Below are 10,870 nucleotides of genomic sequence, written 5' to 3'. Positions count from 1 at the left end.
CAGCTACCTGTTCATTCTGCCTATTGATTCTACCTGTTGATTCAGCATGGACTGTAGCCAGCATGTGGTATGCTAGCTAATACACAGACACCTCCTCAGAGAGGGGAGGGAGGAATTCCTGCTTAGCAGAGAGTGGCTAGGGGGAGTGGGAGAGCAGCCCGTAAGTCTCTGCCGGAGCTCTTGCCAGGGAGCAGAGGGGAGGAGCCAACCCTGCTGTGAAGCAGTGAGCTCCTCCCAGCCCAGAGAGTATGCCAAGATGCTGGGGCTTTCTGATTTATCTTAAATCAGCAAGGGGTCTGCATAAACCAGTTTGAGCCAAATCAGTTAAGTCTGACACTACATTCAAACAGGTTTATCCCAAACCAGTTTCAGGCATTTTTCAAAGTGTGTAATGTCTGTCCCTAGCCCAAGACCAGGGAACTGGCAGAGCAGGACCTTGTTATGACCACAGAGCTGGCAGACTGAACCCATGCTGTGGCCCAGCACATTGTTGAAATGGTTAGAAAAAGGCAGTGATCATGAACAGATGAACAGTGCTGCTTGGAAATATGTTACATTAAGACTGCCACTCCCCTCTACTTCTTCCTCCTTGGACACTGCCCAGCAGTCATATCTGCCTCAAGTGTCATTAGCCCCAGTCCTACCAACCTTAGAAAATGAAGCTGCCATGTCATTTCACCCTAAGGGCTTATTTCCACCACTGAAACTGTGTCCAGACTAGGACTAAGCCAAGCAGACCCCTCCCATGCTATCTAACCATGCCCCCCAGGCACACCCAAAATGTTGGAGTTGATTCACAGCATCTGCCCTCACATATACTAGAAACCAAGGATTCAAAAGCAGTCTTTTGTAGATCCTTCTGCATGGCCTCACTAGCGAACTTCTGGCTTTGGAGGCTTTTTGCAAGTGTGGGTGGGCTGGCATGGGGTGTGGCTTGTCTTTTGCAAGATACATCACCTCTGCCCAGTAAATACACCCTCAGATTACTGAGCAGTTACCAAGAGGAAGGACTGCAACAGCAAATGGCTGTAAAATTTCTTGCTGAAGCTATTTGAGCTGAACATTTCCTTGTTGCAGACCCCCACTGTGGCACTGTTTGCAAAGCATTACAGTATTTGCACTTTCCAAAAAATGAAGTAAGCTTTTATTCAAACGCTCTAATCTTTTACAAAACAACTTCCTTTCACCCAAATGCCAAAGTGATCCTGTATAATGAAAGCACTTTCTCCATATTTTTAAAAAAATCAATAAATGTTTACAAAACATGTGAAGCAAACTCTGCATCATGAAAGAAGCCCCCAACAGCTCAGAGAATCATCACCCTATGCTAGAACTGTCTTACCCTGCAAGTAATGAAAAGGTACTCACAGGATAAGACAAAGCATCCAAAGAATAATGCCCTTTGCTCTGACCAGATACAGAGAAGACACAATATACCTGGTAGTGAGTTTTATGGCAACTGTCACTTAGGAAAGGGTGTCTCACTGATAGCTCCATGCATCCTGAATGTCTGTGAATCTCCACCTTGCAGCCTCAGCAATGCTTCATCCCTTGCTCTCACAGGTATTGTGCAGAGCACAGCATACTTACAATATGAGGCAGGCATTGCTCAGCACCTCTAGCCTTCCCACTAGTGGTCACTGTCAGCCTCCGAAAGGCACACACCCTGTCATCCTGCAGCTGCTTGGGTGATAATTAAACAGTTCTTATAGATAGTCCAAATATCCAATAAAATAGGCTTTATCAGCCAAGGCAGTAGGTGAGAAGTGGATTGGATTGGAAACTTGCCACAATGATAAACCAGGTCCTGGCCTTGGCGCACAACTGACAAGTACTGCTTTCTATTTATGAACTCTGAGGCATGCTGGAGGGGCAAATAACAGGAATATAGGTTCCGCTGAAACTGGGGAAACACGTGAATGCCAAGCTATCAATAACCTCCAGAGAACTGGCCGTCTTTTCAACAGGCAGTGACAGTTCCCCCGTAACAGCCGCACATATCACCATCTCAAAGTCCCAACAGTCAATCTGCCCACACCAAAATGGGTAACTCCTAGTGGACAAGCTACCTGGGGTGATGTGTTCTCAGATGGCAATGACCATGCACTTCTGAATGGAGCCTTCTTGTTGGCGTGCTCCTCCTGCAGGTCTGGAGTAAAGTCCACATAGCTTTGCAGGAAAGCACCCTTTGTCATCCTGAAAGCCTACAGCCAGCACTGGTCACCCCAGCACAGTTGACACTGGTTTCCTAAACCCAGAAAAAATGCACTAAGTAAAGTTACGTCGAGAAAAGCCCCTCCAGAGGCACCTGAACAATCTCCTTGCTGCTGTCTTTTTTCCCCTCATTTTCATTCTCATTCTCTTCCTGGTGGATGGGGAAAGCTGTAGCTATAGCTGACATTGCTACCACCAAAACCACAGCCACAGTTGGTTTGCAGAGCTGTAGCTGTTTGGCAGCAGCATGTCAAACATGCCTGCATAAGCCTCTGCATATTCACAGTCACTGGCATTACAGTCTGGAGCACTGTTTCATTTCTAATGGCCTGTTAACTGTTTGAAAATGGTGGAGTCTCCCTTGTCCTGAGATATCAAAGAAGAATCTTGCGATATTTGGAGTTTGACCCCCAGACACAGGAACACAATGACTTCCAGCTCCCTACCTTGGAAATCAACACTGTGTTGTCAGCCTGAAGCCACAACTTTGTGAACATAATTTGGAGGAAATTCCTGCTGTGTAGAAACAGTGATGCAGAGTGAAGCAAAAGCCGGCTTCCCCTCGGGATGTAGCTAGTGCAAGCCCGTTACTCTGCAGCAACACGTCTCATGGGGCGTTCCTACATGAGACATTTACTGTGGAGCTGCCTAATTAGCTCCACAGTAAACATCTCAGCATCTACACATGCAGCCCTATTAGGCCTCAGGAAACTAATTAATTCTGCAGCAGGGTCGTACTTGTAAACAGAAGTACGACCCTGCTGCGGAGTTTTTTTGTGTGCGGTAACACACATGTAGATGCTGACCCAGCTGGCTGGAGCATGAGGGTGTGCATGGGTGTCTGCCAGCTTACCCCACACTAGAGCCCCCTCATGCCCCAGCCATCCCCTCCACAGCTCACTGTGCCAGGTCGGAGCAGCCCTGGGCTGGCAGGCTGACCCGTTGGGCTCTGTGCCAATCTAGGCTGCTCCACCCTGGCTCAGCGTGCTGTGGGTCCCAGGTGCACATTCAAATGGTGCACCCAGGAGCAATAAACTCCAGTGCAATAAGAGCCTGACTTTATGGCTTCGAATGGCATGTGTAGATGTACCCATGGTGAAGTAAACCTCTGCATGGTGACAACATGGAATACCGCACTCTGACCACTGAGGCTTGTATAACTTCTCTATATGTGCATATCTGGGTAAAGATCAGTCCCAGAAATGTACCCAGGCAAAACCCCATGCCTAGCAGGTATTAGGTGTCAGAAGCAGGCCCTCCAATGTTCACCTAGGAAATGGGAGATGTAGGTTCTAGACCTTCTTACCCAGAAGGGGTTTGACCCTGTATGTCAGACTTCCCAGAACAGTGTGCTAACCAACAAGCCATAAGTTAGGCACTACCAAGACCCCCTCTACAACCTACCTCTGGAAGCTGGTCCCCATGGGAAGCCAAGAAAAGAAAATATATGGGACCAGAAGGAGATTAAGTTAGGTGGCTCAGGCTGCTACCCTGGATTCTAGCCTGCTTCCTTGCTCCAGTGGGGAAAAACATTCCCCACTGTTCTCCATCCATGTTATCCATAAATAGGAATTGCAAGATGCAGTGGCTCAGCTTTAGAAGAGCTGGAGAATGGACTTTATAAGCCTAACTAATGGCATGGTGTTTAGAGTGCTATTAGGAAATCAGGGAGATATAGGTTCAAACCTCCTCTGAGTGAGGAGGGCCTAGAGAGCCTACATCTCCTGATTCCTGAGTGACTGCCCTAGTTACTTGGCTATAGGGCTGAAACTTGGAAGGGTTCTTCTCAGGTTTTGTCTGGCTCCAGTTTGTGCTCAGGGACAAATATATAAAGCCTTGGTCCTGCCCAGCCAGTGTGAAACCTACTGCATGAACTTAGTAGCTGTATAGATGCATGCACACCAACATTGATTTAATTTTATTTTGAAAAATAAATTGAAAAAAAGCTTTTTGATAAGGAATGATTTGATGGGTAATTAAGTGTTTCAGTATTTGGTTTCAAAATGTCTATCCATTTATTTTATATTAGACCATCAACTGAAATATAAAAAAATAAAAATCAGAATGATACATTTGAACTTTATCAAAGCACTCTATTTCTGTTGACCCATAATACATTTTTCTTTTGAAAATCTCATTGCATAGGAAATGTATATTGAAGTTTTGGAAACTCACATTGAAGTGGAAAGTCAGATTCTTCCACGGGTCTAGTCTCAGGCCATGAAGCTTCCACTATTTCCATCTGATGCATCACACTATTAGGAAGTTTTTCAGCCTCAGTTTTCCTTTTTCATAATTTCCACCAAGAGTCCATTATTCTTAGTTGCACCCTTTATATTGTTGTGCATCATTTGACTTCTTCCTCAGTGTTTTTACTCTCCGAATACTTGTCCATGAATGGTCTCCTTTAATCAAGCTCTTTCAATGCAGAGTCACCAGATACATTCCTGGTGAAAGAAGCAGACTTCATCCTGTAAACTGATTTACCAAAGATCCTGGTTTTCCCTGATAAAAAACCATACATTCTCTGATAAATACTGCCAAATCCATGATTAAAATGAAAGGCCTCTCACTCCCCTCACAGCTCCCCCACTCCTGTTCGTACCCCTCACTCTCTCTATACACCCCCCCAGCCCTGCTGGTGCCCCTCGCCCCCACCCACAGCACCCTGCCACCCCCAGCCCTGTTGGAGGGGGCCCCCAGCTGTCAGGGCTATGGGGCCAGGGACCCAGGTCTGCAGCCTCCTGCCCCTGACAGGAGGTGGCAGCTGCTGCAGCAGAGCAGAGACCAGATCCCCACCTGCTGCCTGCTGCGGGCTTGATGGGGGCGAGGGAGGAGCACCTCTGCAAACAGTCCCAGGGGGGCAGGGGAGACCTATGCCCCCAAGATCTGGGCACGGGGTGGAGGCAAGCACAGGCTGCCCACTGCAGGCTCAGGCTCCTGCTCTGCTGCCCTCTCCCAGGACGTCCGCAGCCCAGCTGGTGCAACCCAGCACTGCAGGGCACAGTGGGGCCACGCGGGGAAGCTGCTTGCCGCTGCAAGCCCCACGCTGCCCTGACAATGTGTCCCCTGCCCATGTGGCAGCAGTGAGGGGCACAACCCTGTGCTGCCACCCCTGCTACTGCCGCGTGGGCAGGGGACGTGTTGGCAGGGTAGGGGGGAGTTCGCAGCAGCAAACAACTTCCTTGTGCAACCCTGCTGTTCCCTGAAGTGTCGGGTCACACACACCAGGCTACAGAGGCCCCAGGAGAGGGCAGCAGGGTGGGAGCTCAAGCTTGCAGCAGGCAGCCCGTGCCCACCTCCATCTTGCACACAGATCTGGTGGGCACAGGTCCCCCCTCCCGGGACTGTGCGCTGTGGCAAGGAGGGAGCCTCACCCCCCTCACCTCCTGGACAAGCCGCCCACGGCCCCATCCCACTCTCCACCAGGGCCCTGTGGCTGCACATTGCAGCCACAGGCCCCAAGCCCCATGCGCTGCCCAGCTGAGCAGTATCCCCATCCCTAGACTGCCCAACTCCCTCCCTCCTTCTTGCTGTATGGGGGTCTCAATCCCACCTGCCTCCCCACACACACACACATGTGCTTCTCTGTTAAAATGAGAAATCTGCATTTTCCTCTTGTTGCGGGGAGTGGAGAATCCATGTTTTTCTCTGTTTTTCCATGGGAAATGGAAAACCCGGATCCCTGCCCCTGTGGGAATCAGGAAGGAATCTGGGTACAATATTACAGAACTGAACAGCAGTATGAGAAAGTGTTCCCCCTAGTGATGAAAGTTCAGGGGTTAACCATTTCCAGACCTGGGATCTGCACCAACATGACAGGCTCTCATGCATTTGGTAAAATACTCTGTCTCCCAGAAACTTCATCTACACCTTGAGCCTATGATGATTTGAGACTGAACACCGAATGTTTGTCTGACCATTTGATTGCTTCATTAGTAGGATGGGTAAATCCTATCTTTCGGTCTTTCATATTAATTGCAGTGCCAAAAAGGCAGGTTCAATTAATTGCTGATCTAAAAGCACCAGAAAAATTAAAGGCTGTGTCTGAGGCCAGGTTAAAAAGTATGACTTCATCTTTTCCAGGTGCTCAGAAACTGTACACACCCTAATCATTGGGACTTACAGGTGCCCCTGCCTTTAAAAGCCTGCATTCTGATTTCCAAAGGCCAATGGTCTGATTCAGTCATTGTTTCCTGTTTCAGTTCCCATGAAAATGCAGCCCTTCTCTCAGCTAAACACAATGCCGTTGCTGCAAACAGAAAAAACATTTATTTGTGGATGGCACTAGCAGAAAGGGAAGTTCACCCCGTTCCAGAGACTCTTCATTGTTACTCAGTCCCTTCTGGGGATTTGAAATTAAACTGCTGTATCCATCTTTCACCGCCTAGGTGCCAGTTGCCAATGAAGCATAGAAGAGAACATCAATCGTGCAACAGAGAAGTGAGCTTTTGTCTCTCAGATTTCATCTCTCAGTTAATAGTTCAGTTTGCCCACTGTGCATTTGCTGTCACTGCTTCACTTCCACAGTATGTGGACATACACGCTCACATACAAACAGCATGGGTCCCATCCCCAAAATCAGCCAGGCTGTATCAGATAAGATGGCTCAGAGGAATTGACTATGGAGTCAAAGCTAGCCCAGTCTGGGAAAGTGACCTTAAGTCACTGCTGGAAGTGTTAGAGCAATTTATGAGCAAGATCTGCCAATCTGCTCTGAGAAAGCAGCAGCACCTTCCTAGAAGCAGTACAAAGAATGATTTTTGAAATCCCACGTGGTCAAAGGGAAGTAGTAATCAGCTTGTCTCTCACTCTCCTCTCCCAGGAACTCCCACTGGTAAGAGTAGCAAAGCTAAAGCACTCCCCTCCTCTTCCCAGCCCTATCCCATTGCAGTGATATAAAAAAAAGAAAAAGTCACCACTCCGCTCCTCACAATTAGAGTCAAAATATGGCCATTGCTGAGCCTCTAAATAAAGGTCAGGCACCCTCAGGTCCGTAAAGGAGGGAATGAACTGCTGTGTCCCACAGAAGCGCAGGGGGCTCCCCAGCGCACTCAGCAGCAGACCTGAAAGTAGACCAGAAGCACTTCCGCTCCACTTCCACGTCCTCCAGAGAACTTGCTGCCCACCCCCCCAACCTGTGCCCCCCTCACCTTGGCATCTGGTGCTTCCTGGATCTGGGAGGTACCCAAAATCCTCCCATGGCCAATTGCTGAGCTGGGAAGGCACGGGGGGACCCCCAGTATGCTCCCCGGCGGACCTGGAAGTGAACCGGAAATACTCTGAGCATGCAGAGGGGCCCCTGGCACTCCTGTGGGATGCTCCATCTGCTCCAGCATTGCAGCATTCGCAAGCCACCTGGTACCTCAAGGTATGTAGAAAAAACATTTAAAACTGTGTCTGTCTGAATTGCTGATTTTCCCAATCAGCATTGAATCTTCAGATTCGGATTCAGCTGAATCAAATCAGGGACAGCGATCTGAATCAACGAATTAAATCACTGTCCCTGATGTGGGCTGAATCTAAATCTGAATTAAATAGGGCCTGCTTCGCACACCCCTAATGTCAATGATTTTTTAGGTTTTCACTGAGTAATAGTCAGGCACTGTGTTGTTTGCAAGCCATTCTCTTCCAGTCTGCAATATTTGTTTTATTACACTTTTGGTTACCTTAATCACATCATATTTATTGTTTCTTCTTCCTGATTGGATGATTGAGACCTTTGAATCAGGAGAACAATGGATTTTCAAATGGGTACATGCTTGGGCCCTAATGCTTTTTGAATCCACTAGGCTGAGGGGATTTACAAATGCTTCAATAAATCTCTGGCCGAAAACTCTGAGTAACAAATAGTGTGTTGTTGTAAATTAGAAGAAACCCCATTCAGCCCGTTGTTTTTCCTATGCTATTTTGACCAGTTAATGATTACTTTAAGATACCTGTTTCCTGGTATCTTTTACATGGGAGATGACCAGGAGGTTTACATGCAGAGTTTAGCAAACAAATTCACACCATAACTCTTCAGCTGATTCCAATTAGGGTTCTTCCTGCTAGGCAGAGCAGTTGTCAATAATAGACTTAGCCATGAAAATTAAACTTCCTTATTACTATTGAGAGAACTTTCCCTGGGCTTCCTCTGCGTGGCAATGTACTATTTTGTGAAACCATTTCCAAAGCTATCTGTTTCTTTCTCTCATCACCACAGCTATAGATGGGGGTTTATTATTTTTTTATAAAGTAACAAGAATGGCAGGCTGCATTTGAATAATTGATAAAATCCATTTAAACTTCGTAGGCACAAAAAGAACTTTTCAGGAAGTTTCAAATTCCAAAAAAAATACCTTTAAAATATAGCAAGATCCAAGCCACGTCATAGCTCAGGGACAAGCAAAATGTGGCCCACATGCTAGATCCAGCCTGCCAGGTCATTCTATCTGGCCTGTGGGACCCCTAAAAAAATTAGAAAATATTTATCTGTTCCTGGCTGCCTGTCATCTTTGAATGATTTATCTGTTGTTCAAAAACGACAGGGGCCAGAGGCAGTAGGACCCAGGGGGAGTCAGCAGCAGGAGGCAGGAGCCCAGCCCCACCCACCTCCAGCCATTTCCCTGCTTCCTGCCCCAATCCTGCTCCAGCACCATGTGGCTCCTGGTTACATGGCTGGACTGGGGAGCATGGGGCCCCACCAGTACAGGGGTATGTGCACAGGCAGGGGCAGAGTGTGTGTGTGTGTGTGTGTGTGTGTGTGTGTGTGTGTGTGTGTATAAGTAAGGCAAATCCAAAATGCACATCCCACCATATACATGCACCCACACCCTCCTTACATTACCATACACACAGACCCCCACACCCACACACCCTCACACACCCCCACACACCCCAGCCACCCTCCCCCATACAATTTCCCACAAACCCCATACCCACCCAAACCCCACATATCCGCACACACACCCACATGCTCCCTCATCCCATATACCCACACACCCACAGCCCCCCACCAAATCTATATCCACCGCCCCCACAATATACAAGCATAAGACTTAATTTTAAGCTATTGTGCAATCACCTCTATGTACACCACACAAATACATGTAAACCAGGGCAAAAATATTTTTTGAAATCAAATAAATGAATGTTTTAGTTGTTTGCTTTTTAGAATATAATTTGTTGTTTTTCTGGTTCCAAGATGGTAAAACCCCTTACTGAAAGGAGTACTTTTCGGGGCAAGGGGAAGGGACTTCTGGTGGCAAAGGTCAGAGGTTAGAGGGCAGGACTCCCAGTCCCAATATGGTGACCAGGGGGCGGGGTACCTGTCAAGGGGTGGGGCTACCCACGCAGCCCTTGACACCATGCCCAAACTCAGTAAGTGGCCATCCGCCTGATATAATTGCCTGCCCCTGTCATAACTGAACCCTTGGATATACGATGTCCTTAGAGGCCTGGAAAAATATGTATCAGCTTTGTCACAACTTTTTCTGAAATGTTTTATGTATTGGAAGAATGTGAAATAATACATTTAACAAGAAAAAAGTTGTTTTATTAAAAAAAAAAAAAGCATTTTAAAAGTTTGGTCTATCTTCCTACAGCGAGTTTCCCTTAGAAGATTATGTTGTCAAGCAGCTGAGAAAGTTCATTTTTCTGAACCTTATGACTGGGTTTCATGTCTTGCTTTCATGGCAGTCTGTGGAAAGTTCACTGTGGAGTAGTAAAGTTGTGATGGCACAGCTAAGGGAGACAGCCATCTAGTCCTTCCTCATAGTCAACTGTCACTTGAATGCGTAGTATTTACATATATATTAAGACAAGAAAGGAGCAAATTCAATACACGTTTTATCCTTAGTGAACACTCCAGAAAATAATCAGAGGAAAAGAAATATAACCCACTCATGAATACACTGGTCCCCTCTGATCCAGAGAGGTCATAGCTCTCTTATAGCCCCAGCTAAAATTCTTGCCTGTTTAGTTTCTACCTTTAGATTGGAAGTATCCAATGCCCAAAGTGTCAGTGCCAAGGGCAGCTGTCAGAAAAGAAGAAAAACAAGATAATGAAAATGTTATGTTTTTGTGAATTAATTCATAGAATCATAGATTCATAGATATTAGGGTCAGAAGGGACCTCAGCAGATCATTGAGTCCGAGCTCCTGCCCTGGGCAGGAAAGAGTGCTATGGTCGGATGACCCCAGCCAAGTGCTTGTCCAGTCTCCTCTTAAAGACCCCCAAGGTAGGGGAGAGCACCACCTCCCTTGGAAGCCCATTCTAGATTCTGGCAACCCTTACCATAAAGAAGTTCTTCCTTATGTCTAACCTGAATCTGCTCTCTGTCAGTTTGTGGCCATTACTTCTAGTTAATACAAGGGGTGCCCTGATAAACAGACCATTTCCTATCCCTTACTTCCGCCCCCAATCCCCCCATCCCCTGATGAATTTGTAGACAGCCATGAGATCACCCTTCAGCCTTCTGTTGTGGAGCCTGAAGAGATTCAGGTCCCTCAATCTCTCCTCGTAGGGCCTTACCTGCAGGCCCCTAACTATACAAATGGCCCTCCTCTGAACCCTCTCAAGGTTGTCCACACCCATCTAGAAGTACGGTGCCCAAAACTGGACACAGTACTCTAGCTGAGGCCTCACTAGTGTTGCATAGAGGGGAAGTATCAC

This window comes from Alligator mississippiensis, chromosome 6 (assembly GCF_030867095.1).
Source record: "Alligator mississippiensis isolate rAllMis1 chromosome 6, rAllMis1, whole genome shotgun sequence".
In the NCBI taxonomy this organism is placed as follows: domain Eukaryota; kingdom Metazoa; phylum Chordata; order Crocodylia; family Alligatoridae; genus Alligator; species Alligator mississippiensis.
The sequence above is the reverse complement of the archived record's forward strand: the minus strand, read 5'-3'. Positions refer to the sequence as shown.